This window comes from Orcinus orca, chromosome 12 (genome assembly GCF_937001465.1).
Source record: "Orcinus orca chromosome 12, mOrcOrc1.1, whole genome shotgun sequence".
Classification (NCBI taxonomy): Eukaryota; Metazoa; Chordata; class Mammalia; order Artiodactyla; family Delphinidae; genus Orcinus; species Orcinus orca.
In genome coordinates, this window is record NC_064570.1 from 3,267,852 (window position 1) to 3,295,749 (window position 27,898).

At 42.2% G+C, this 27,898-nt stretch overlaps 1 protein-coding gene and 1 non-coding gene across 2 annotated transcripts in view; both read left to right on the plus strand.

The window, feature by feature from the left end:
• The window catches only part of PDE10A (phosphodiesterase 10A), a 583,168-nt gene that overhangs the window by 210,361 nt on the left and 344,909 nt on the right, over positions 1-27,898 (plus strand). The gene's annotated exons all lie outside the window — the stretch shown is intronic.
• On the plus strand, positions 23,884-23,990 carry LOC117196278 (U6 spliceosomal RNA). Its single transcript, XR_004476391.1, has one exon. It is a non-coding gene; the product is annotated as a U6 spliceosomal RNA (small nuclear RNA).

Consider the following 27,898-nt stretch of genomic DNA (forward strand, 5'->3'; position numbering starts at 1 on the left):
CCGCCCACCCTGGGCCTTCGTCGTGTCAAGGCTTCTCTCCCTTCAGATGGCAGCTGGAGAAACCTGTCAGTCAGCCAGGACCAGGAAGCGGCACGCCAGCAACCCCACGTCTCGGCTTCTGCCCCTAAACACGGCCCATGAGTTATTCCAGGACACTTCAGGAAATGTGAGTGCCTAATAAATGCCAATCCTGAGTAAGTCAGGGTTTGAGTTGGAAGCCTGAGACATTTCGGATTCAGTAGGTGGCGTTTCTCTCTGCCCACTTAGTAACAGAAAAGGTAAATGCAGGTAAATGCAGAAATCTGAAGAGCAGATGTTTTTCACACACCGGGAAAAGTGTAAAGAAACTAAATCTGATAGGTGGCCGGAATTAGTTTGTAAGTGTACCAGTAGGGAAGTGGGTAAAAAGGTGCACCCAGCTGGAAAGATTTGAGGTCTGACCAATACTTTAGGAGCTCTTAGTTGCCTACTTTGGATTTGTTGTTTCTTAATAATTTAATGATTTCTTTACTGGAAGAAATAGTCCATGGATGATGATGATGGTGATACCGTCGATAAAGGTCATGGTGATGATGATGATGAGGGTGGTGGTGACGGTGGTGATGGTGAAGATGGTAGCAATGGTGTTTGGTGATGGTGACAATGATAGCTATGTCTAAACTGAGCACTTGGTATGTGCCAGATTCAGTTCTCATGTGCATTAACTCTAATGTGCATTAACTCAATTCTCATAGCAGCTTTACAAGATTGGTACTAATATTATCCTCACTTTACCTATGAGGAAACTGAGGCAGAGAGGGGCTAAGTAACTTGCCCAAAGCACACAGTGGTAATGGCATATATTAGAAGTCCTAACCTGAAGTCTATGAATTGAGCTACACTCTGCTGCCTCTCCAGCGGGTCCCTTAGGATAATGTAATTCTGTTTCCTAATCATAGTGCCTCTTCACAGATGGATCTAGTCTCACACACACACACACACCCATCCCAGAAGTGCAGTGGGCACTCAGATTTCAACACTGGGCTTCTGGAACCTCTGTGCAGACTTCCATGGCGGTCCAGTGGTTAAGACTCTGCGCTTCCACTGGGAACTAAGATCCTGCCTGCTGCACTGGCCCCCCCCGCAAAAAAGTCATCTTCACTTGAACCTCTGTGCACTTCTGTACATCTGTTTTCTGCTGTGAGGTTTGCCTCTTTCCAGATAACTGCCCCTCATCTTTGCCTTTGTAGAACTGTTGGTAGTTGTTACTGTGAACAGTTTGCTCCTACAACCCACATATTTAACTACTTCCTTTGGCACAGGCAAGAAAACATAAATATTTCTGTCATGTCCTTGACTTTGAAATAACAGCGGTGGTATTAGCGGAACCAGAGGCTGAAATACACTGGAAGGAAAATATTTGAAAGGGGAAAAAATACAATCCTTACAGTTCCAGCAGGGAGAGAGTATGCATTCATGCTACAAAGTTAGAAACCACATGATGAAGTAAGAGTACCAGAACCCACACTGCACTCTCCTTTTTCTTTAAAGCCTTAGGTAGCTTAGCACTTAATATTTTCTAATGGTTTGTGTATCCATTTTCAGGGCAAGAGCCATCGCAACACTTCTGTGTTCCAAGTACCTAACCACTATAAATAGTAAAAGTGGAATTGACAACTGAATGCTAGTGGGCCTTTTTGGAGCCAAAAGATCCATGTTTAAGAACGAGGCCCTAGAGTATTTTCCCTGGGTGTCTGGCATTTCTTTTGCTCATTTTCCATTGGGTTTTTGATGTCTTCCCTAACAGATTTCTGGTTCTTTAATATTGCTGGATACTTGTCCTTTCCTATTTATATTTATATTCATAAGTATCTTCTTGCTGTTTATGTCTATTTTGTTTTAATTATTTATTGTTCCTTTTGATGAATGGTAGTTTTTAATTTTAAAGTTCTCACTTTTGTAACCATTCTTTTTATGATTTGTTCTTATAGAACCTAGAGGTACCCTCCCAAATTTTCTTCTAAGCGTTTTGAAGTTGTCTTTTTATATTAAGGGCTTTTTCCCATCTGAACTGTTTTTTGTATGGGGTGCAAGGTAGGAAGCTGATTTTATTCAATATGAAAAACCAGTTGTCCAAGCACTGTTTATTTTAAAATGTATTGTACATTTGTCATATTTTAATTTTCATTGATGTATGAGTCCGTTTCTAGGTTCTGTCTCTTATTCCTTGGTCTGTTTGTCATTTCTGCACAATTATCTTATTGTCTGATTCACCATAGATTAAAATAAATCTTGATGTCTGGTATGGCAAGTGCCCCAACTTTTCCTTCCTCAAAATGATCTTGGCTGGTTTTGACCGTTTGTTCTTCCACAGTAATTTTAGAACATCTTCTCGAAAAGCCCAGTTGAGAATCAGGTTGCATGGAACTTTCAGATTAGCTTGGGAAGAACTGATGTCTTTCTAATGATGAGCTCTCCCATTGCATGACTGTGCTATCACTCCATATATTTAGGCCTTTCAAAAATGTTTTTGAATAATGTGATCATAGTTTTCAGCTTAAAGATAATTAACACCTTTTATTAGATTTAGTACAGTTACTCTGTAGCTGTAGTTGCTATCAAAACAGCATATTATTTAAGTTACATTTTCTAAATAGTTGTTACTAGCTATAGGGAAGCATTTGGTCTTTTATTCAACACACTTGAATTCATCCTAACAATTTGTCTTTCTGTTTCCTGAGGCTCTATATAGTTAGCAGTATGATCTGTAAATATGACAGTTTTATGTCTCTCTTTCCAGTAATTCAAATGACTTCTTTTGCTTCTGTCCGTGACTGTATTGAGTATTGACAGTGCTAGTGGCCGTCTGTGTGGTGTTTCTGAGATTAAATGAAATGCCAGGAAAGGACATAGGAAAAAAATTGTAAACCAGTCCCTCCTGTGAATATATAAGCAATAATTCTTTTAAAAAAATAGCATATTGAACCTGACTGAAGTTTTAAAAAATTATGACCAAGTTGAATGGACAGTTTCACATTGTTAAGCTGACGAATGTTGATGTAATCTATCACACCCATCGAGTGAAGGAGAAAAGCCCTGTGATCATCTTAATGGCTGCAAGAAAGGATTCAGCAAATTTTATTTACTGCTTATTAAAAAAAAAAAAAAACCTTAGAAAATCTAATTTTTCACAACCACTTCAAGCAGTCACGATCATGCCTTAGTTCTTATGCATAGTTATTTTCAACATATTAACTATTCTAAATATTGTCCTGAAATCAAGCTAAATGGTCAGAAAGTTGGCTTTCTGACCCCCGTGTAACTTTGTTTCTTTTATGGATTTGCACTCTTGAGTTGTGTGATCGCTGTGCTTTGGGAGGATGCTTGTCATCCTGTGTGCTTTAGAGATGTTACTGAGTATAAGTTTGAGTTTTGAGCACAACTCTCCGGGCCTATCCATTTTCTTCTAGCAAATGGTCTTTTTTCAATCATGTGCACGCTGTGAGCTTGGTGTACATTTTCCTCATGACCTCATTTGCCTGGGAGCTCAAACATATGCTGGTCCTATAGCCACTTTCTTAGAAAGTAGAGCAAATAATTTGATGTTGTGGGCCCTGGATTTTATTTAATGTTCTTAAATTTACTTCCTGAGGTCTCAGTTTCTTCTCTATTAATTTATCCTGACCTCTTTTACCGGGTACTTTTTAAAAGGCGTGTTTATAAAACAACATTTAGAAAATAAATCTGAGGCGAGTCACCTAATTAGTACGTTCATCCTGTTCTTGTCCTTCTCTCAACCAGATGTTTAGTGTCTGGATCACTCCTTTTGTGCTTATGACTTTCTGCCTTGACTTTCAATGTTTCCTGGCCTCCTAAACAAATTGCAAAATACTTGAGTGCAAGGTTCAGTTCTAATATGTCTTTCCCACCCCTTGGAGCCAAGAGGCATGTACCAAGCACTGAGCTAGAAGCGTATGAGTGCATGCCCTGATCTTATGCTAGACTGTGTAGAAGTGATTGCAAAGAGGTTTACGTGTAATAAGACAATAGCTTCAAAGTTGTACAAGTATTTATTAGCAATTAGAGAAAGGTAAGGTCAATGTTGGCTGTAATCAATAAGCCACGCCTGAGTTTTAACATTATTTGACTAAATTTTATGTGATGCATTAAACACATTTATGGTGAAGTAGTGGTTTACTGGGAATGAACTAAGTTTTCTAATCATATTTGGGTCAGGAGTTTATTTTTAAGTCAAGAAAATTGTAAAAATATTATTTTGATTAGTTTTAAAAGGATATGTGTTAACTCTTCAAAACTGTAAATTTTCTGCTAATGGAAGCACTTTAAGGGATTAAAAATTAAAAGCTCAAAGACCTGAATTTTGTACCATGAAAACCAGTACAACTAAAGTACAACTAAAAGTGAAGAAAAAATCATGGACAAACATCTGTAATAAATGTGATGGTCAAGGGTCAATATATACAGCACATTATACAAGTAGCAGAAAGTAAAGAGTGTGTGTAAATAAAGTTCAAAGACACTTTATGTAAAGAAACCGTGACATGAACTTTCCCACAACTCTAAGTGCCTGATGTCAAGAGATTATTTTCATTGAACTCACTGGGAAAAATGATTAAATTAGCTTGTATCTAAATAAAAGGGAATTAAAATACCAATGAGCTACAATTTTAATCCTGTAAAACTAGCAAAAGCTATTCTAAAAATGAAATTGAATGTGGGAGAGTCTGCAAGGAAATAGGTATCCTGAAAAATTACCAATAATATTGTAAATCAGAATAATACTTTTAAGTAAAAACATTTGTACACTTTAGGCCAGGAATCTCACTACTAGAAACTTATCAAAAATAAATAACTATTAAAAAGGCAATACTGGTCCACAATCCCTTATCCAAACCCTGGGCCAGATGTGTTTCACAATTCAGGCTAATTTTTTTTTTTTTTAAAAGATGATATGATACATCTACTGTCATGACACCACAAGGGTCTGAGGTGACACCTTATATTGAAACACACTGATATCTCACCTGTGGAACATGTAAGCAAGATAATGACTCGCAATGAATTTTGAGTTTAAACTTAAGGGAAAATAATAAATTTTGCTTTCAAACTTGTTAAAAAAATTTAGGTTTTAGTGCTTTTTTATTTCATAAATATGTGTAAGACTTCGTCTCAAAAAGATATTAATACCAGTATTATTTCTTTCACAAACAATATAAACAAACTACGAAACAATTTAAAATGAATATTATGGAAAGTCTTAAGCAAATGTTGGTGGCGTAACTCAGTGAAAAACTAGGAAGACTAAAATTAAAATTAAGGTAACTATGTACCAATATGCAAAACTGGTTTAAAAATGTTTAAAAATTGGCTCCGTCTTTACTATGAGATCTTTAATTATTGTAGACATGAAAATGCAAGCTTGCCTGCGTCATCTGTTCCAATGTGTTTGCTCCATAAGGATTGGATGAATTTGGAATTCTTTTTTCCGTAGACATCACTACTTATAAACATGGATTATGTCAGAAATTTGTAAAGAATCTAGGGTCTTATATTATTTCTGCTGTTTACCTAGAGGGACTTATTTAAAATATGCGTTTCAAATAGATTAGCCTGAACCCTCCATTTTACCCTAAAGGCAATATTGGGAGGCGATAAATCACCATCCAAAAGTCACAATCAACTCTCTGGTTGTACATTCCCCGTGCATTCCATTTTCCCGTGTGTGGATAAACATAGGTGATACCGCCTATTCAGTTTGTCCATGTCCTAGATGGAATGTTCATTAAAATAAAAATAAAGTTGGCCTGATCACATGGAACCTCTATTTTCTCATCTCTAAAATGAGGATAGTACCACTCACTAATGTTCTTGTTGAAGATTAAATCGGGAGCCAGAACATCTCCTTTAGAATCCTGGCTTTTCACTTGCTTAGCTCTGTGATGGATGCCGATTTAGTAAGTGGCCTGTGTTGTGCTGTTTACTGTATTGAAACAATACAGTAAACTGGAGGGTCTGCAGTATGACAATGTCTACACTACCTGCAGGAGCACATTGATCCGGTTTATGAAGTCAGAAATCGAGACTCATGAACACTGACTGAAATAACTCAGATCTCTCCTAGAGCTCCTTCCTTGACGCTGCAGGCAGAGGGTAGAAGTATGGACAGCCTTGTATGAAAATTAAAGACGAGCAGGAGAGGTACTTTCAAAGTAGTCCTCAGAGTAGAACTTGAGAAATGTGGTCTAGTTAGTAGGATCGTGCCAAAGCTAACTTCTTAATTTTGATAAAGGTGCCGTGGTAACGTGAGGTGTTAACAGCAGAGGCTACAGGTGACAGCATAGGGTAACACTGGGTGCTATTTTTGCAGTTCTTCTATATGTCTAGAATTACTGCAAAATGAAAAAAGTTTTAAAAAGTGACATATCCGGGAACATTTATGAAATAGGTCCACTAGAATATCGTGGACTTTAGTCCTGGTGCCTAGGTAGTAATTAGCACATCATAGGCACACAGTTACTATTAAAAGAATGAATGACTCACTCATTCCAGTAATAATGAATGACAGCTAAGATACAGGCTCATCATTAGGCTCTGAAACAGCTTACTGGCAGCTTTTTTTTCCTCTATAAAAAGATAAGGGAACATCAGGGCAGGCATTAATTGAACACCTCCTTGCAAGTGTTGGTTACAGGGTAAATTATCTAGTTCATTCTTGGTTAACCCAAGCAGGCAGTGGCTGAGTTTCAGTTTTCTGTCCGTGAACTAGGAAGGTAAGCCTGTACTTCCATGGTGGGTCATGGTATGTGTGTCAGGAGGTGGGACAGCACAGAGAAGAGGGACAGACAGTGCTGGAAACAGGATATCTAGGAGCCAGTCATCCGCACGAGGGTTCCTGTCCAGAGCACTGTCTTGCTGACCTGATTGCAGGCCAGTGGCCGGAGATCGAAGTCTAGTCTGCTGTGGTCATCATTGTTAGATACATATCAATCTCATTTTCTCATAAGTGTGTCTAAACATCGTAGTCCACAGCCAGAGGCAGGGTGCAGTGGTCTTGCTGCTGTGTGGGGGCCCCTTGACGTGGCCTATGGATGGGGCTGTGGAGGGCGCGTTCTGGAGTCCAACGGGCTGGGTTTGGCTTGGGCTGCCTCTCTCATGGGCAAATTGCTTAATTTTGCACTTCATTCTCCACCAGTGACAGCGGGTAAATGCTAGTGCCCCATCTGAGTGATTGCTGTCGTAATGATGAAGAGATTTTGGAGATGGAAAGGACTGGAACGGAGAGGCACTTGATATCATCTGTCATTAGGGGGACCGTCTTCAGTTCTGATGGGGAGACCGAGGGGAGGTGCAGTAGCACAGAGTTTGAAGGCATGCAGGCTGGTCTAAAGTTAGGTTTTGACATTTCTCTGAGCCTTTGTTTTATCTTCTCTAAAACGGAAGGAAATGATATTTACAAGGTCAGTGTGGCAGTTAAATAAGGTAGTGCATAAGGGGTCCTCAGGCATCACTAGATGCTCCTTGCCATGACGACTGCCCTGACCTGTACCAAACACACGTGGCTTAGTTTAATCCCTCTGCTCTTTCACACCTTGCTGCCAACACTTAACTGCAGTATGCATTTTATGGTCTCAATATGTCATCTTTGCAAATGAAATATCAGAAAAATGGAAGTAAAATCTCTAGAGAAAACCCTTTTGCCTATAGTTTGTGGTCTTGTAAATTTAGAAATCATGCTCTGCAGATTTTCTTTTAAAAGTAAATCATGAAAGATATAAATAAATCTTCCCGTGTACCCATAATCAATCCCATTTCCTTCCTACCCTCTCCGTAAGAATCCACTCACCTAAATTTAGCAGCTTTTGTTCACGTGCGCATTTTAAAACTTCTACTGCATGTAAGTAGATTCCTATATAATACATAGTATTGCTGTGCTTACTTTTAATGTTATAAAATGACATCCTTTTCAAAAAAAATGTATTGTCCATGGGGTAAAGTTGCTAGGTAGTAAGATACGCCTATACTCAACTTTACTACTTACTGTCAAATCCCTCTTGAAATTAACTGTGTCAGTATTAAACTTCCATCAACAGTTTTGGATGATCTAGATCTCTGTCAGCATTTGGACTTGTAGCATTTTTTAGTTGTTACCCATCTAGGAAATGTAGAATGCTACATAAGCGTAGAATGGTTTTGTTTTAACCACTGCCAGCAATAATAATAATGGCAATGACAGTGAAGCTGGGTCACGGCCTCTTTCTCAGACGCGCCTGTGTGTCTGCCGTCTCCCTTGGATTTGCTCACACAGTTGCTGCTGTCATTCTGGCCACCACGTCCTTCTGAGTGCAGTTTCCACCTCCTGAGAGACATTCTGAGCTCGAAGCTGCAAACTCCCTTAGTCCTTGTATTCCTGGAGTGGTCTTTATTTTGCCCATACTCTAATAGATTGAGTAAAAAATTCCTGTTAATGTTTATTTTTCATCAGCAGTTTGAAGATACTATTTAAATGTTTTCTGATCTGTGAAGAAGTCCCTGTAGCCCCATTTCATTCCTTCACAGGTCAAATGACTTTCTTCTCTGGCTATTTTAATTTTTTTCCATTGTCTTGTGGTGTTGTGTAACTTCACTATTAAGAAATACGGGATGGTTAATTTTATGTGTCAACTTGACGGGACCATGGGATGCCCAGATATTTGGTCAAAGATGATTCTGAGTGTTTCTGTCAGGGTACTTTTGGATGGGATTAGCCTTTAACTTGGTAGACTGAGTAAACCAGCTTGCCCTTCATAATATGGCTGGGGCTCATCATCCAGTTGGCTGAAGCCCTGACTTGAACGAAAGACTGACCCTCCCTGAGTAAGAGAGCATTCTGCCAGGTGGCCTCGGAGCTGGAACGTCAGCTCCTCCCACTTCTACAGCAGCTTCCAGCCCTCACATGCAAACTGGGACAGACCATAATTACGAGAGCCAATTCCATATAATAAATCTCTTTATATGTATTATTGGTTCTGTTTCTCTGGAGATCCGTTGCTAGTACAGAATGAAGTTAAATATCAAGCACGTGGGTATTGGTCCTACCCAGAACTGTCGTACTTCTCGTCTGAGGGTTCTTGACTTTGAACACTCTTGAGAATTCTCTACCGTTATCTCTGAGAACATCTTCTCTGTCATCTTCTTTATTTTCTCCTTCTGGTGCTCCGACTAGGAACGTGCTGGAAGTTTTCCTTCTATGTGCCTGGTCTCTTACGGTTCCTTTCATGTTTCCTAGCTCTTTAGTCCAGCTTTCTAGGTAATCCTCAGTTCCACCTTCTGGTTCACCAGTTCTCTCTCATTAACTTCATCCAATATGCTGTTTATTTCTTTTTTTTGTTTTCAGTGACTATGTTTTTATTTCCAGAGGCTATGATTTGGTTCTTTTTCAAATCTGCCTCTTTCTTCAGAACACATTTTTCTTTGTAGTTCTCAATCCTTTTCTGTCTAAGAATTTCAAGTAGACCTATAATTTTTTTCTTGTTCTAGTTTCTGAAATTTTGGGAATGCCTGTCTTTGCGTTTGCTGTATGTGCAAAACCTCTCCTGTGTGTATTTTCCCTCCCGTTTCGACATCTTTTTCTGTGGGAAGCATGTGTGCCTTAGGTGGTAGCCACGTCCCTCCAGATGGATTTTATTGTGTTTTGGGCAGGTGGCCAAGGAGTATCACCCCCCTCCCTGTGAACCGTCCTTAGGCTTTTTTTACCCCAGGGGTGGGTTCCCACACACACGCAGACACAGAATAAGTCTAGATTCTGACTCCCTGCAGCTATCACGTTTTATTCCTCAGAGACCTTTCTTTTCACCGAGACCAGGGAGATATGTGCTCTTTGTAGCCTCTCCCTTCCAGTGAATAGATCTTTCTTGTTTCCTTTTTCCATGGCGATATAGCCTCTGAAGAGTCCCACTTCTAAGCTGATGTCTCAGCTTCATTTCCCCAACTTGCATGGACCCCAAGCCTCATGCCGTATCCATGAGCAAGAAGTGAAAGTTGCCTGTGCACTTGGGTGTTGCATTTTGGATCCTCCATATAACCCGTGACTGTAGGTGCTGTGATTGACAACAAGGCATCGCTTCGTTCCCCTCCTGACCAGATTGTCATTTTACGGTGCATCTGTACAACAATTTTTCATATGCGGAGCTTTCTTGACTTCACTGAAAGCTCTGTGCAGGAAGAAGAGATTGTGAAGTACAGAAAGTAACGAGAAAGTGGCATTCTATCTTTTGAGATAGGAGAACAGCTTAATTTTCTCCTGTCAAACAACTGGGTGTTTTAATAATCCCAGCCTTTTAAAGTCTCAGACTTTTAAGTTTCCTTACATCTTTGACATGATTTCTCTTTGCAATTCCACCCACACCTTATGAGCATAATAATGTGCTAACGCTCTATTCTTCTACTGTGCTTTTTATTCAGAGAATTCCAAGCACTTTATAGACGTTGCCATTTATCCTGACAACACCTTTGCACGCTGTGGAAGCTAGTTGGTTAGTAGAAAAGTCTGTTGAGTGGAAAATGAGGACCAGGTAGCCCAAGTGCGACAACATTGAAAACAAAATATCATATTATCCCATGAATAAGTTCACACAGGTGCAACTAGAAACATAGGAAGAGTCTTCCCCCACTTTCCCAGCTCAAGGAAGCTGTTATTAACCTAAAACAATGTACAAGAAAATACATCACCCTCCTGGATACTCTTCAAAGAAGAGGTTTAATATGATAGCTTCTTGCTCGCTTACGTTTTATGTCTCGGGTCTTTATGGGACATATGCCTGGTGAGGTTTTTCAGCAAGACGAGAGCAGGGCTTACTAGGATAATTGTAGCGGGAAAGAAACCAGCACATCTGTAGCACTGACTGACAAGCTGAAAGGCACAGAGGGCGTGCTATTTCTGGAACAGTGCAGGCTTCATTGGCAATAAGAACCCATGGAACTTGGAGCAGGTGGTAGTCAGTCATCCAGACAGTCAACTGGCATCCCAGAGAACTGTCACTGGGAACCAGGGACCTAAGAACTAAAATACCAACGGACTCCTGTAAGACAGTTGTCAAAAGATGAAAGGCTGCCAGGATATCATTTGGAGTTGGCTTAAAACTGTGAAAAACCTGTGGAGTAAAGTAGGGGTTAGGGGCACGAAATAATAGAAGGGCTAAGGCTTTTGCTGTCAGAAAGCTGGTCTTGTTGCTTCAACTGAGTAAACTCTTATCTTCATGTTTCCTGAAAGCTACAGCAAAAAGAGAACAGGATGAGTTAATTCATTCAAAATGAGAGGGTACTCACTATGCGGTCCATCCTGCAGTAGGGCTGGTGCAGCTGTAACTGTCTAATAAAAAAACACTAATTTCCCTGCCAGAAAAGTTAATTTTGTGAGCTTCACATAAAGGGATCTGAAAACCATGGGCGTGTCTTCAGTAGTGGTTTTACCCAATGTATAGAGATATCTTTATTGTCTACTTCTTACCTTGACCCCTGATACCAGGTGAAAACAAAATACTGAGTTTTCTGCAGATCTAATTTCTTGTAAAGGTGATAACTCTTTTTGAGCACTTACTACATACTAGGCACAGTGCTAAGTGTTTTAATGCCTGAACTCATACAGTCCTCACAATAACACAGTGTAGTGTGTCCATCTTGCAGATAAAGAAACTGAGGCACAGGAAGGTTAGATAACTCACCCATTGCCACACTATTGAAAGTGGCAGAGTTAGGGTTCAGACCGAAGTCTTGGCTTTAGAGGGTGGGCGTTTTAGTGCTCTGCAGTGTTTCCTGGACCAGTAAAGCTTGCATAGAGCTTAGAGAATTATCCCTGAGACACACTCAAACTTTGATCCCACGTGACATTTTTATTGGTTTGCTGTTACTGTTTTAAACTATTAGGTTTTCTCTTTATAAAATTAATACTTATTGATGGGAGCAGTTCATTTTTCCACTCTTCCAGTTACTGATGCAAACCCTGGAGTCATTCTTCTCTCTGCTAATTCCCCTCCAGCCAGGCTGGTCTTTGCTATTCCTCCAACACCCAGGCAGACTCTGGCCTCAGGACCTTACACCTGATATTCTGCCCTGCACCCTCCTCCACAAATATTCACAAACCTCCCTCCTTCAATCCCTTCATCTCTGCTCAAATGCCCACCTGGCGAAGGAGGGTCCAGATCCCTCCCCTAAGCTGCAGGCCCCTTCCCAGCATGGCTCTCCTCCATAGCACCTGCCACCATATCACACCCTGCCTGCCTGGCTCTGTTCCTCTACTGTCTGTCTCTCCCAGGGGCTGAGTTTTGCCTGTCATGTTCTCTGTCACGTCTCCAGGATCCACAGGACCATGGTTCCATCTGGGGATGCGGGGCCATAAGGAGGGGACCCCAGCAGTTTCTGGAGTGTGGTGGTATTGTGTCGCTGGCTTGAGTACATGAGTTCTGAATTATTTGCTCACGTTTTTGTGTGCATGCTATAGTTCGGATAATGCAGAAGACACTCTGGGGTCAGAGGAAGTGATGTATTTGACAGGGGGACCTGAGAATACAGAAGGACTTCAGAGCAAATGTGGTTTTTGGGTTTAGCCTTGTAGAATAAGTGGAACACTCTGGTAGAAATAGAGGAGGGCTGTGCAGGTGCTAAAAAGGAGTGATTTCCATTCAGCTTTGTCTTTGCTTGGTCTCAGGATTCCCTACCCTTTTCTTTTTTTTTTTTTTTAACCCAGTCTTGAGTTTTGAGTGGGCTTGGGGTTGTTTTTTTTTTTTTTTTGGTCATCTTTTAATTGGAGTGCATCTTCTAATAATTTTTTCAAAAAACGTATACAGGTGTCATATTTATTGAAAATATACACACATAATAAGATATATATATATATATATATATATATGTCTATCAGTTGCCTTCAAAACACAGCTTGACTGTATAGATCATTCTATCACAAACAACAGAAATTGCCCCACAGTCTCCAGCTTGTGATGTTATCTAGAAGTCTGAAGCTGGTCTAGTTTGCCCTTAAAATAACTGTAGACTTTTTTCTGCCTGGTAATCCACTGCAGGTATGGTTATCTGAGAACAGATATGAACACTTTCAATATTTGCTCTCCCCTTTACAATTTCTTCAAAATGCCCACCTCTGAGATACTCACCACTGTAGACCTTGCTGAGCATATGGTTTTGAACTGCTTAAATCAGAGGTTTATTAAGACTCTGATTCCGTTAATACAGTGATCACCAGGAACTTTGGACCCATGTGGCTGGGCGCCACGGCTATCCATTGAGTACCCCCATTAGGTGAGTATTGGGTTACTGCCCCCCAGTGGTAGGAGCAGGTGGTGATTATTTATTATTTTGTTATTATCTTTGTCTCCTAACACAATCCTTTTTTAAAAATAGATTTCCAACTCTCCATATTTGAAAAGCCTGCTTTAAGTAATTTATACAAATATTATACTGTTTTATCTCTTCATGTCTGTAAGTTAGAAGGTAAAATCAGGATGGAAAAAATCGGTTATATTTTGGGTATTTTCCATCTGAAGAAGGTTGATATTCAGTTTTACTGAAATTAAATTTTCACTGGAAAGCTTTAAATACATCCATTTGTTCCTGATCTCTCTTTAATTAGCTTCATTCCAAATGACAGGTCTTCATCTTTTATGATAAATGTTTATAACTCTTACATAATATAAATTAGGCAATAAAGAAAGCAGAGTGTCAAAAACTAAGGAGTCAGAGACCAGTCACGCCCCACAGATGTTGATCTGTTTGGTCTAAGAAGTGGTCTAAGTCTCCTTCGGGGATGTCATTGCCTTTAGATGTTGCACACAGTCTCTCCCAGGTCAAGGCCACCGTTCTCTGTTTTTATTCCAGGGTATTTTACAGTTTTATGTATCTTACCTTCACTCTGGATGGCTTAAAATGCATTTTTGCCTAAATATGTTGTCCTTGCAGCATCCCTCTTTTTTTACCGTTCCAGCTTTTCCAGCGTTCTCACAGTCATTAGCGTATTACATGTTGGGGGCAGTTTTTCTGCGTGGTGAAAACTGGTGTGTTGGAATTGTGAATGGATTCTTTGTCTTCAAACCATCACATTTCTCAGAATGCGTATTGTTTCTGGCAAACTCCAAGTGGAAGCAGGAAAGCTAATCTTTGTGCTGGGTCAGTGCCATGCACCCACACATCACCTCTGAAGGGAGGAGTGAACCCAGCTTACGTTTGTGCCCTCTTCTCCCGGCACGTGTGTAGATCTGTGAGTTTCTTCTTGTGCCCCAGAAGCTGCTCCAAAGGTGCTTAGAAGAATAGCTGGATAAAGTGCAAGTGGTGGTGTGGACTCTGGTGGGAAGCAAGCACGAAAGAGTGCCGGCTGCTCTGAGGGCTCCCGCTGGGGGATGACCTTTATTTCTGGGTGCTGGGCGTCAGAAGAAACCCTGCCCAAGCAGTGTTCCTGGGAACTGCCCTATCTCGTCACTGTCTTATCCCCTGAAAAATGTATGTGTTAGGGGTAGGCGGGGATTCCTTGAACTGTTGGATTTTTGCCTAGTTTTCTGCTGAAGACTAAGGCCTAGTTGTCTGAGAAGAAAAAAATGTAAAATCCCTTTCGGTTTTTTCTCCCCCCTCATCTCATTTTTGCAAACGTACAAAGCAGCTTTGAATTTTGGTCTTTTCAGCAGCATAAGATGAAAAGCAGCTGGACAAAATAAAATGTCTTCATTTTTCTTTGGAAACATGGATTATTCAGGTTATGTTTCATTAAATAAACAAACAGACTAAGATTTTTCCTTGCAGTGATCAAGTGACTGGACAAGAAAGCAAATGATTTATTCATTTCTTTTATAATTTTCGATCTCCTGGCCCTCTTCCTCCTATCTGTTCCCTTCAAATTTCCATAAACATTTTGAATTCTTGAGTGTACCACTGTGGCTTCAGCCTTAGGAAAATAACCAGTGAGCTGGCCCACTCAGGAGACACTCCCAGGGCTATCTGTCAGTTAGGGGCCGGCTTTCTGGTAGTGATTCCCTCCTGGACCCTGAACTCGGTTCAGGGAGAGGAAGGAAGAGGAATATAGGCGTGGAGAATTGTCTTTTTAGAACATCCCTGGGCCCCTGGAAAGGCCCCTCGTCTTCAGCAGGCATGCGTTGCACACGATTCACGGGGGTGGTCTGGGTTCTCTGACAAGCTCTGTGTGCTGACCTCTGATGTGAGCTCCTGAGATGGAATCATGACACAAAGGTAAGTAAAATTCGGCTGCGCCGTTAGTACGTGGTTTGGAGGAGGAAACTAGTGTCAATTCTCAAGAACTCTCCTCCGTATTAGTCACTGGTCTCCTGTGGTCAGTGCTTGTGTCTGAGGTCAGCCCTCAGCTCATGCACGGTGGGGTCCAGTGTGTCGTCATCACAGCTGGGGAAGCGTTTCCTGTCCAGCACGGGGCCCACAGTGCAGACTCTGGCACGGAGGCAGGGTGGATGGAAGGGCAGACATGCCTCAGCGCTCTCTCCTCCTGTGCCCTCAGAAGAACCCTTTCCCTTGGGCTATCTATTGACACAGTGGTGTATCACATTTTATTCTCACTAGACTTGCCCATCTGTCCTTGGGGTGCTTTCTGTTTTGTTGGTTTGGAGCACGTTTGGGCTTCTCTGTAATCTCCAGTTTGGTCACGAATGAAGTGGAGCGCTTTTCCCAAAGGGGAGTTTCAGCTTGTTTTCCTTTCATAGGCAACTGTGCTTATAAAATACTGTGCTGTGTGTTCAGCTCAGCAGGGGACGTCCTGTGCTAGCCTATGTCCTGATGTCGGGAGGGCCGGGTTTGCCCAGGGAAGCTGATTCTCAGGCTGTGTGGGATCTAACCACTGGATACCCCCAGCCCCGCTCTTACAAGCAAATCAGCAAAGATTACTGGCCCAGAGTCCTTCTAACTTGCAACCACTGGGCTTTTGCAACACCCTGCCCGCCACCTCTCTCCCCATGCTTAGCTCCGTGGTCATCGCTTCAAGTTTTTGCTGACAATGCTTAACTTATATTATCTGAGAACTCATTTATCTTGCTTATCACCAATGTAAAATTTTGAATATTTTCATCTAACTGTTGAGGATAATTCTTTTCCCCAGGAAAAAATTTCTTTGTTTCCTCATTTTTTTTTCCCAACATGATAGTGTTTTCCAGTTCTATAAAATATTTATCAATTTATATATTTGATTGCTTCAGGGAATAGAGGATTGCTGGACTTCCTTTATCTTCCTCCCTCTTTCCCTCCAAGGGCTGGAACGTTGCAGGGCGTGAACATTCTTGTGGGATGAGTTGCCTTTGTTCATTGAAACCCTGGAAATTTGTCCTGTAAATGATGTGACTCCTTGGTTCTTCCTTCCCCTGCCTTGCATGTGTACTGAAGCACAATATATTATATACTTGGGGCTTCCCTGGTGGCACAGAGGTTAAGAATCCGCCTGCCAGTGCAGGGGACACGGGTTCAAGCCCTGGTCTGGGAAGATCCCACATGCCGCGGAGCAACTAAGCCCATGCGCCACAACTACTGAGCCTGCGCTCTAGAGCCTGCAGGCCACAACTACTGAGCCCACGTGCCACAACTCCTGAAGCCAGCACGCCTAGAACCTGTGCTCCACAACAAGAGAAGCCAACAAAAACACAACACAACCAAAAATAAAATAAATAAATAAATTTTAAAAATTCTCTTAAAAAAAAATATATATATATATTATATACTTGTTCATATTAAATCAAGTAGAAATAGAGCTGTTATTCGTAAGAGCATATTCTCTTAGCAGGGAGTGTGAGCCTCTGAAGAAGACAGAGTGTGCTGATGTAACTCAACTTCTGTAGCTTGTACCAGGTAGACAGGATCCTTCAAAACGATTGCGCTCACAGCCAGGTCCTTCACCAGACAGACAGAGAAACTGCCACATTGAATTTTGCAGACGATGACATGGAGCTGCAGATGACACATCAGACACATGTTGATGGTCAATTGTGGCAGAAAGAGTGTGTCTGTATGGGAAGCAACAAAAGAAGAGCATGGAGGCAGAAAGGTGGTGGCAGGGGATGCCTTCAGTCAAACACTAAGAGGAAGGGATAAGTAAACATGGTTGGTTTTTCCAGTAACTACTGAAAAGCAATGGCAACGTTAAGAAGAATGAGCGTCGAGAAGCAGCCGCACACTTTAGGGTAAACTGTAACCAGTTCCTCACGCCACACCTGACTGCACGAGTCTCGTGGATACCACAGGAAATGATCTTAAATGAACAACCTACAACGGCTCGGTCTTCTCCGTCCCTGAAGAGGGAACCTGCATCTGCCGTGTTGAGAAAGGCGCCACTGGAATCTGACGTTGTCCCCGTGACTGACCAGCAGTCTCCTGACTTCCAGGTGTTTAACCTGCTTACTGCGCCTTGTTGTTTTCACTCTGCATTTCCTTCTACCTAATCGCTGGTAATACAAGTAAACCTCATTTGATTATAGCCGTTTCCCAGTAAATGTGGAAATTTGAACAGACTTCCGTTAATTTCCCTTGTAAGTATAGCTTAGAGGAATTATAAGGACCTGGTAGGCGTGATAAAAGAAACTTTGAAATTACACTTGGCATATTCAAAGGCTAAATGACTAGATGGATCTCATGAAGATATCAAAAAGAAACACTACTATATCAGGTTTGTAAAGACAAGATTACAAGCCTGATTTTTAGCTAGTCTTTTTCTAACAGTCTAGTTGTTTACCTATTTGTCTATCAGAATGATGGTAATAGGAGTAATAATTTAATTTTGCATTTGTATAGCTCTTCTAATTTTCTCGCCATACTTTTCACATCTGTGACACTCTTGGTCTCAAAATGGCCCTGAGGAGAGCAGGAAAGATTTCATTAGCTCATTTTATAGATGAAAAATCTGAGCCCCTGGGATATTAGACTTAGAGACTTCTAGTGTCTTTTTCAATTCCAACATCATAATGCTATGAGTTTAAATAAAACTCCAATTTTGCATAGTGAGTATATGGGGAAGTCTGCCAGCATCTTCCTAGTGTGACCCTGTGTATGCACACAATAAAGGTCATTTTATATGTAGTGGTTTGCTGAATAATCTTCAAAGTTTTATTTTTGATGAACTAACTACATGCTACAAACTTTAAGCCTGTAGCATACACGGAGAAGCCTGAATAGTCCTGATTCTGGAATAGCTTTTACATAGTTCACGGCATGCATTTCTCAGTGAAATAAAGTTTCTTTTTTTTTCAGCATCTCTCAGAGGAATTTTATTATCTGAATAAAAGTCACAGACTGACCTCCAAGGGAAAATAAAAAAATAATCAGGCCCTTATTTTATTCCTTGTTTGTTCATATACCTTCAAAACTGGCTTAAAAATGTTTAAGTAATTTGAGGCAGCTAATCAGAAACAGCATTTGTGTTGTAAACAAAGCTCAAAGTGAGATAGTTAAAATTCAGGTCTTCTCTGGAAGAGGCTTGAAGTCATGTACTCATTTCCCTGCTGTTTCTAAAATATAGAATCTAACGTATGGAATTGTTAACAACTATAGCAAAATATGCGGTCTTTTGATCACTGGGAGATTCAGAATCTGCACAGCCCACCAGGGGCTTTGGAGGGCGATGGACACAACTTGGATTTCCAGCTGCACTGTTTCCACCTGTGCCCTTGTGAGCACATGCCTCCGCTGAGTGTGAGCACGTGGAATTTCATGGGGAAGGGGACAACGAATGCTCACTCTTTTTGCAGGATATGTCGTGTCATAAATGAAAGGACTCACAGATCTTTCCATACTAGATAGTAAGCACTCACCCCCATCTCCTGAGAAAGCAAAGGAGAGAGAAAGCAAGGGGAGAGGTGGACAGAGGAGAAATTGGGGTTTGTCTAGAGTGAATCTCGGGAATTGTGATTGCCGTCCAGGTCAGAGTTCCACAGCCTCGCTTGCTGGGGACACTCACCTCCGCTGAACCGCCACAGCCCATGCGATGGTGGCTCTGGCCACATCTGCTCTGAAGTCATAGCTGTGTATTACCCCCTGCCCTGGCTGGATTGTATGTAACTGCAGATAGGAGGCGGACGGCTAAGCATTCACGTTATTGTCTGAAGCAGAGGGTGACGGGGCTGTGTTCATGTTTTGTTTATATTGGATTGAGAGGAATTACTGTGTCGAGGTCAAGCAAAAATGCTGTCCAAATTAAGCTTCTAGGTGGAAAATATAGATTTATTTATTTGGGAACAAATTTCATGAAAGGATTCATAAGGTCAGTGGGCCACATTGTTTTACCTGTGGAGGGGTGACATGATGTGAACTGATTTATCAGCTCAGCAGAAGTAGAGACCCTGAACTTTGTATATACCAGACTTTGCAGGTGTCTTACCTTACCTGGTATTGAATATGAGTAAAAATGAACCCTCTAACACTTGTGTCATAGTTATAAACCAGTGGGGCAGGAGTAGGTCGAAGGGAGCCACAGATAATGGTAAATGGGTAAATGTAGCAAGGAACCCATCATATTTGCTTTATATCACAGCACTGGACATGCCTTGGAAATAGATTTCCATAAAGTTCATCCAATCTCAAGATGAGGTTAATCTGGTAGAATTACCTGACGTAATCACGTAAATAATTCCTTACCACTCAAAAAATTGCGGGGAAATATATTTGATGAAATATGTAAGTTTGTGGTTTAACGCCCATGTAAGAAATCACCTTGGAATCCCTAGGTTTAGAAGGAGTGTAATGCCATGAGAACTGTAATTTAAGCACCAACAATTTGTAGCTTGACGTGACAAGATTGTACTCAGTAGTCCTCAGAGGAAATTTTTAACGGCTTTGGTAATTTTATTAGTCTCAGCCTCCGTAATTTATATATTAGTATCTTTTTGTATAGACTCTACTCGCTGTATGTTATTTAAAACACTCGTGAATTAATTAAAAGAAGGAGTGCAAACATGCATGAGATGGGTGATATTTGTGGACCAGTGAGTCTACAGATGGGGCTCGCACGCTTACTGGGTGTGAAGTGTGGGAGTGAATGTGGTAGAGGAGGTCAGTGAATGTCCTTCTTGTTCTGTTTATTTTTCCTGCAAAGAAGCTGTTTACCGGCAAAAGCATCTGGATTCTGTGGCTTGTTAATTCACTGTGGACCCCTGACGGTGTCTGGAACCACTTATGATGTCAGTGTGTAAGTGGCATTTAGAGTAAGGGCAGGAATGAAGGGTGACAGAGGAGCCTCCCCAGAGCAGCTGAGAAGTTCAGATCTACCATTCTTAGAAGATTCTCTTGGGTGTTAATTCATGCCCCAAAGTATCATTTACTTGGAAGCACATAAAAAGCAATACAGTGTTTTCAAGTTAAGAAGTAATGAATTGGATTGGGGATGAAATCATTTCTCACCAACCACTTAAATCAAATATTTTTGAAGTGTACTTTCTAGCTCAAGGTTCAGAGGAAGTGATAAAATGCATTAAATCATAAACCCTTCACACTAGAACTTGGTCTCAGCCAACAGGGCAGAAAAGCCATGTGACTTTGCCCCCCTGTTCCCCCCGACAGGGGCCCACTTCTAATCCCAACAGTGCAAGGCAACCCATTTTATTTTGGAATATCTCAATTTGAATTAGAAAGTCCTTTATAATGAGTCAGTCTCTCTCTCCATTTAACTTTTTTTAATCCTCTACATTTAAAAATGTCTAATGTATTGCTGTTCTGTATGATGTTCTAAATTTTTTTTTTTTTTGCGGTACGCGGGCCTCTCACTGCTGTGGCCTCTCCCGCTGCGGAGCACAGGCTCCGGACGCGCAGGCTCAGCGGCCATGGCTCACGGGCTTAGGTGCTCCATGGCATGTGGGATCCTCCCGGACCGGGGCAAGAACCCGTGTCCCCTGCATCGGCAGGCGGACTCTCAACCGCTGCGCCACCAGGGAAGCCCCTGTTCTAAATTTTTAAGACTACAGACAGTCCCCACATTATGATGGTTTGGCTTAGCATTTTTCAACTTTACAGTCATGTGAAAGCAATACGCATTCAGTAGAAACAGTACTCCGAATTTTGAATTTTCATCTTTTCCAGGCTAGTGACATGGGGTATCATCTTCTCTCATGATGCTGGGCAGTGTCAGTGAGCTGCAGCTCCCAGTCAGCCCCGAGATCATGAGGGTAAACAACCAGGACACTTAACAACCATTCTGTTCTTCACTTTACAGTATTCAATAAATTACATGAGATATTCAACACTTACTATAAAACAGGCTTTGTGTTAGGTGATTTTGTCCGACTGCAGGCTAATGTAGGTGTTCTGAGTACATTTAAGGCAGGCCTGGCTAAGCCACAATGTTCAGTGGGTTAGGTGTATTAAATATATTCTCGACTTCATGGTACTGTCAGATGATGATGGGCTTATCAGGTCGTGGCCCCTTCGTAAGTTAAGGAAGGTCTGTGGTTACAGATACCCATACTCTCCATGTGATTGCTCTTTGCCAGTTTCAAGACTCTGCATAAACACAACCAGTGACCTCCTTAGACCTTGGAACTGAGAACGATACTGCATACGTGGCCTGGCCAGAGCAGAGGGTTGGTTGTGACAGTCTTCCGTTTCTTGAGACTGGACTTGCATTTATTCATCCTAAAATTGTATTACAACTCCCTACCTCTAACCAGTCACATCACATCACCTACTGATTTTCTGTGATGGAAGTGAGGACTAACTCTCCTGACACTCACTCCCGCCATGCACCCTCATGAGCTCAGTGTGTTGAGATCTCAGTTATTGGCTAACGTGGTGGCATTTGCGTTATTTGGTCCATGTAAATATTCCTCATGCCTGAGCCCAATAGGGTACCTGGATTCCGTTTCTTCTCTTGCATCACTTTTATTTTCCCTTCAATTAGTATTAACCTTGTTTTATGGGTGCTTTGTGTTTTAGCTATATCTTAGTTTGGATTTTTTTTTTTTTCCAGATGCTCTAACAGATTTGTCACAGCTAACAATACAGTTTCCAAATTTATTCCAAACATGTTTAAAGCACGGTACTAGCTCGGTGGTCTTTTCCCTTGGAGCACTCCCCCACCACCTTTAGCTCTGACCCACCGGAAGGGCTACATGTGTTGCACGCCTGCTGCCCTGGGAGCCCCTATCATCGTCAACCTGGGACAGACCTTGGGAGCTCCCACTGTCTCGTGTTTCTCTTTTCCTTGGTGTGCTCCCTCACTTTGTCAGATCCCATCGTCTAGTGACTTTCTGACCAAGGGTACCTGGGAGAGAAACGTTTTGAGACTGTGTATGTCTAAAGATACCTTTTTTCCTCCCTCCATGATATTTTCAACGGATACAGAATTCCAGGTTGAAACTCCTTTTTCATCTGAGCTCTGGACACTTCACTCCACTGTCTTCTAGTGTTCTTGAGGAAGAGAACACCATTCTCCTTCCCTTTCCTTTGTTTGTGGCCCCTTTCCTTCTCTGGGAGCTCTTGGGCTCTGTTCTGGATCTCCACTGATAATAAATTTCACAATGATGTGTCTTGGTCTCTTTAAATTTATTGTTCCAGGCATGTGATGTACCATACAGTACAGAGACTTGGATGCTTCAGCCCTCGGTTATTTTCCTGTGTTATTTCTTTGATAATTTCTTCTGTTGTTGTTCTTTCTGTGTTGAATGAATCCTTATATTTTCTTATCTTTCCTCTTCTTTCGCTATTTTTGTATTTTTGCTCTACTTTCTGAGAGAGTTCTTCAGTTTTATCCCTGAAATTCTCCACTGATTTGTACCATTTTTAATATTCTATTTTTAAAAACTCCCTTCTCTAGTTGTTCCTTTTATAGCATTCTTTTTACCATGAATGTAATATATTTTCTTCTCTCTCTGAGAATATTATAGTGTTAAGAACTATTTTCCTCCCTGTGTGGTCTCTTTCCAAGGTTCTTTAAACTGTTTATTATTTTAGCCTCAGTCTTCTGTGTTGGAAGCTTTCCTTGATTATCATATTATCCTTCATCATCCTTTCCTACTGAAGAGTGAGGCGCTGAAAGCCAACAGGGAGCTCCAGCGAAGTGGGGAGGAAGTCAGCGATTTTGGTCTGGTGAGCTTGCTGTAGAGTGACTGCCTAGGGACACCCTCACAAACGTCAGAACGTGTAGGTCTTTTCCTTGGTACTGTTCGGTTTCTTCAGGGAAAAGTGTTCCCGTGTCTTGTCGGGGCAGGGGTGGGGCAGGAGGATACCCCTGGAAGCGTGCACTCCAGCAGCAGGATGGGGGGAGGCAGTTGGGGCAGTGGTGGGCACCTTAGAGTCTGAAACACTGAAATGCTGACTCTCCCTGTGTTCCTGTCGGTCTAGAGCTTCAGCTCTGCCCTCCTGCATGTACAGTGTTCTGAGTCCTCTATCCAGTCAGTGTGTCTGAGTTTAGAGTCTCTCTGGTTTAGTTTGTCCCAAGAATAAATCCTCTGTTTCTTCTAGGGATAGGGGAAAGTACCTGAGGGGCTAGACTCTCAATGTAAGGCTTTCAGTCCAACCCCCCCTTGTTTAAATCAGTGTCTCAATTCTTAGAAATATGTCCTTATCACAGCTTCCATCTGAAAATTATGGAAAATTCACAGCAGGACCTAAAAATCTTGCTGTGACCCCGCTGGCTTGGCATTGGGAGTGGGAAAGATGCTGGCCACGCACGGAGAATGATTATAGAATGTGTGAGAGTCAAGGTGAGAACCTTAAGGAAGAGCTTCACTGAGCACGCGGGAGGCGGAGCTGGGCCTGAGCAGTGGCAGTTAAAGCATCTGGCGGACCCGGGATAAATATGCTGAATCCCCAGGACAGAGAGCGAGAACACTTATTACTGTAAGTGTAACACAGACAGGTTTACTTTCATACATTTGTGTTGAGGAATTTCCTCCAAGGGTTTATTTACTTTCGGTGCTTGGTTTGTCAGGACATGTACTAAGCTTGGAACTATACAGAGAAGGTGAGCATGGCCCGTGTGCAAGGGTGACAAGTAAATTTGTGCCATATTTTCCATTTTCAAAGAAATTAACTCAAAGTTGACCAAATACCTAAACATATGAGCTAAAACTATAAAACTCTTAAGAAAAAATAAAGGAGAAGAGCTCTATGACATTGGATTTACAGTGATTTCCTGGGCATGACACCAAAAGCATGGACAACAATGACAAAAAGAAAGGGATAGCTTGGACTTCATCAAAATTTAAAACTTTTAATTTGGGGCACAATAAAAAAGAGTGAAAAGGCAGCCCACAGAATGGGACAAAATATTTGCAAATCATATATCTGATAACGGATTGATATCCAAATTGTGAAAAGCACTCCTACAACTCAACAACAACAACAAAAAACAACCTGATTAAAAAATGGGCAAAAGACTTGTATAGACATTTCTCCAGAGAAGATATACAGATGTCCAGTAAGCACATGAAAAGGTGCTTAACATCACTGAGCATTAGAGAAATGCAAATCAAGACCACAATGAGATACCACTTCACAATCTTAGGATGGCTGTTATTAAAAAAAAGGGGTGGGGGAAACAAAGTAACAAGTGCTGGTGAGGATATGGAAATATTGGACCCTTGTGCATTGTTGATGGGAATGTAAAAATGATGCAGAAGCTGTGGAAAATAGTATAGTGATTCCTCAAAAAATTAAATATATAATTATCATATGATCCAGCCATTTCACTTCTGGAAATATACCCAAAAGACATGAAAGCAGGAGTTCAAAAAGATCGTTGTACATCCATATTCACAGTAGCATTATTCACAATTGCCAAAAGGTGGAAGCAACCCAAGTGTCCATCCAGAGATGAATGGATAACAGAATTTGGTATATCCACATAGTGGAATATTATTCAGCCTTAAGGAGGTAGGGAGTTCTGACACATAACTACAACATGGATGAACCCTGGGCATTATGTTAAGTGAAATAAACAAGTTACAAAAAGACAAATACTGTGTGATTCCCCTTATATAAAGTGCCTAAAGTAGTCAGATTCACAGAGACGGAAAGTGGAATGGGGGTTTCCAGGGCTCGGGGTGGAAAGAATGGGGAAATAGTTTTTAATGGGCACAGAGTTTTAGTTTGGGAAGTGAAAAGACTTGGAGATGGATTGTGGTAATGTCTGCACAACAGTGCGAATGTACTTAATGCCACAGAACCAAACACTTTAAAAAGGTTGAAATGGTAAAATTTTATGGCAAAATGTTATGCATATGTACCACGATATAAAAACATTTTAAATCAGGAATAGCCATTAAAAAGAAAAGATTTGTGTTCACAGAAATTTCATCTTACTCAAACGTTCAAAACCATCCTTTTTTTGTTTTCTTTTGGCTGCTTTGGGTCTTCATTGTTTCGCACGGGCTTTCTTTAGTTGCTGCGAGCGGGGGCTGCTCTCCGTTGCAGTGCACAGGCTTCTTTTTAAATTTTATTTATAATTATTTTTTAAACATCTTTATTGGTGTATAATTGCTTTACAATGGTGTGTTAGTTTCAGACGTAGAGAATTGACTTGAGGACACGGGGAGGGGGAAGGGTAAGCTGGGACAAAGTGAGAGAGTGGCATGGACTTATACGTACTACCAAATGTAAAATAGATAGCTAGTGGGAATCAGGTGCGCAGGCTTCTCATTGCGGTGGCTTCTTTTGTGGAGCACGGGCTCTAGGTGTGTGGGCTTCAGTAGTTGCAGCACGCGGGCTCAGAAGTTGTAGTGCACAGGCTTAGTTGCTCTGCGGCATGTGGGATCTTTCCGGACCGGGGATTGAACCCGTGTCCCCTGCATTGGCAGGTGGATTCTTAACCACTGCACCACCAAAACCATCGTAGTGCTTCCTCTCTCTTACTTTTCTTCATGACAGAATTCTCTTTGTCTTCACCCATTGTCCCCTTTTTCCTAAATGCAAGGAAAAGAACTGTCTTCCCTCCTTCCCTGAGGAAGGAAAAGAACTGTCTTCCCTCCTTCCCTCCTTCTTACTCCTTCATCCAGTTCCCTCACACAGCGACCAGCCTCTGAACCCTGGTTGCTTGTCCATAAACGTGAGGCCCTGTCACCATCAGCTTCTTATTCCCTCACTAAAGCCGAGCTCATTAGCCTAAGAGAATGTCCTCCTGCAGCACGCTCTCCATGCCGGCCACCACCCTGTGCCCTCAGCTCCACGTCTCCAAGTGTTGCACTCTTCTCAAGACAGTTCTCCACCACACCTCCACTCCCTGCCGGAGCACCACTGAAACGGTTCCTCAGGCCTAATCCTCTGAAACCTGCTTACAGCAAATGATAGCATTGCCTCCACGATCCTCCTAAAAGGTCAGGTGCTCACTCGATATCAGATCCTGCGCACGAGAACTGCCCCTCGGCGGTCCCTGTGGCTCACGCTCTATCCTGAAGCACCCTCTCTCTCTGCTTTGCCCTGCAGTGTGCATGAGCTCATTGAGAAAATAAAAGAAAATGAAGGAGCCGCTATAAAAAAAAAAAACATACTGTGAATTTCACAAACTGAATCAATTGTAAAGAATTTGTGAATTTTACAGTTGTGGAAACTTACAACCCAGGCCTTGGTGCCCAACTGTCAGAAGGGCTCCCTGACTCTTGGTAAGTGCAGGACACAGGGCTGGCACCGGGGCACCTGGGGCTTCATCAGTCTGAACGAGAGAACACATAGTGTTCTCTTTCTGTGGTCTTCCTGTTAGAACTGCTGTTCGTGCTGTTTGTCCTCAGTGGGTGAAGTTACTCTGTGGCCTAGGGCCTAAGCGGGAGGCCTTGTGTGGTCAAGGAGCCTGCATTTCACGTTACATTGACTCCCAGGAATGGTTTATAGAAGAAAGGGAATCCCGACTGCTCTGGTGGAACAGAATAAGGCTGGGGAGAAAGCGGTTTGCCGTAGTAACCTGAGTGGATCCGTAGCGGAGGACACAGATGCTGGGAAATGAGGTTTGAGCCTCACACTTTTGAGAACGCAGTTAGAGCTATTTGGTCACCCTCTGTTTTCTGTCAGGCAGCTTCATCTCGTCTTCTTTCCTGGACCTTGGTCCACCTGATTGGTCCTCCATACCGCCAACCCCTCACACTCTGAAAGAGGCTTAGTGTGTGTACGAGAGTGTGCATACGTGTGCACGTGTGTGCATGTGTGTGTGTGTGTGTGTGTGTCCCCTCTTTTCACCTCTCCCCCTCCTTCCTTCCTTCACTCCCTTGGAATCTGTTACTCGCCGACAAGTCCCTTCCTTCAGGAAAACGTGGTCTCCTCGGTGGCCCCGAAAGACAGCATTCCTGGAATCTGCTGAACGGTTTCTTTGGGGAGAAAATGTCTAAACTCGAGATTGGCTCAGACTCAGATGATGTTTCTCAGCGCGTGTGCGGCTTCTGCTGGCTGAATTTCCAGTCTGTGTGCAGCATATCGTCTAGGATTAATGTTTTTCAGCTTATTATTAAAAATCGTGAAATCCTGGTTTTCATCTGTGTAAAGATGTGGTTGTTTATCTCAGAAACGTTTGTAATTTGTATGTCCCCAAGCCTCACCAGTTTTGAGTGTGAACAAGGGCACAGTACCGGTTATGGCTCGTGAGTGCACATGGGTGTCACCAGCTCCCAGCCCCAGCGCTTGCCGAGGTGCCGTTTTACTCCGTCTCATTCTCTCCCTGGTGCCCGCTGTCCTCAGGGCTGCCAGCCTCTGCTGCGCGTGTGCGCCTGGGCTCCTGCCAAGGGCCCATCATCCTGCTGGTCCGGCCCCAGAGCTCCCAGTTCACACAGGTCTCTGCTCAGCTGAGCTGTGCAGGGAAGAGCAGTCGCCCCTGGTGTTCTGCTGGCCTACTTGCTGGGCCGGGGAGTCCCTGGACCCCCAGCGTGGCTCCCTGGGTGTTCACACACACACTTTCTTCTTTGTGCATCACTTTGTACGCAGAACAGTGACTCCCTACAGCCTTAGA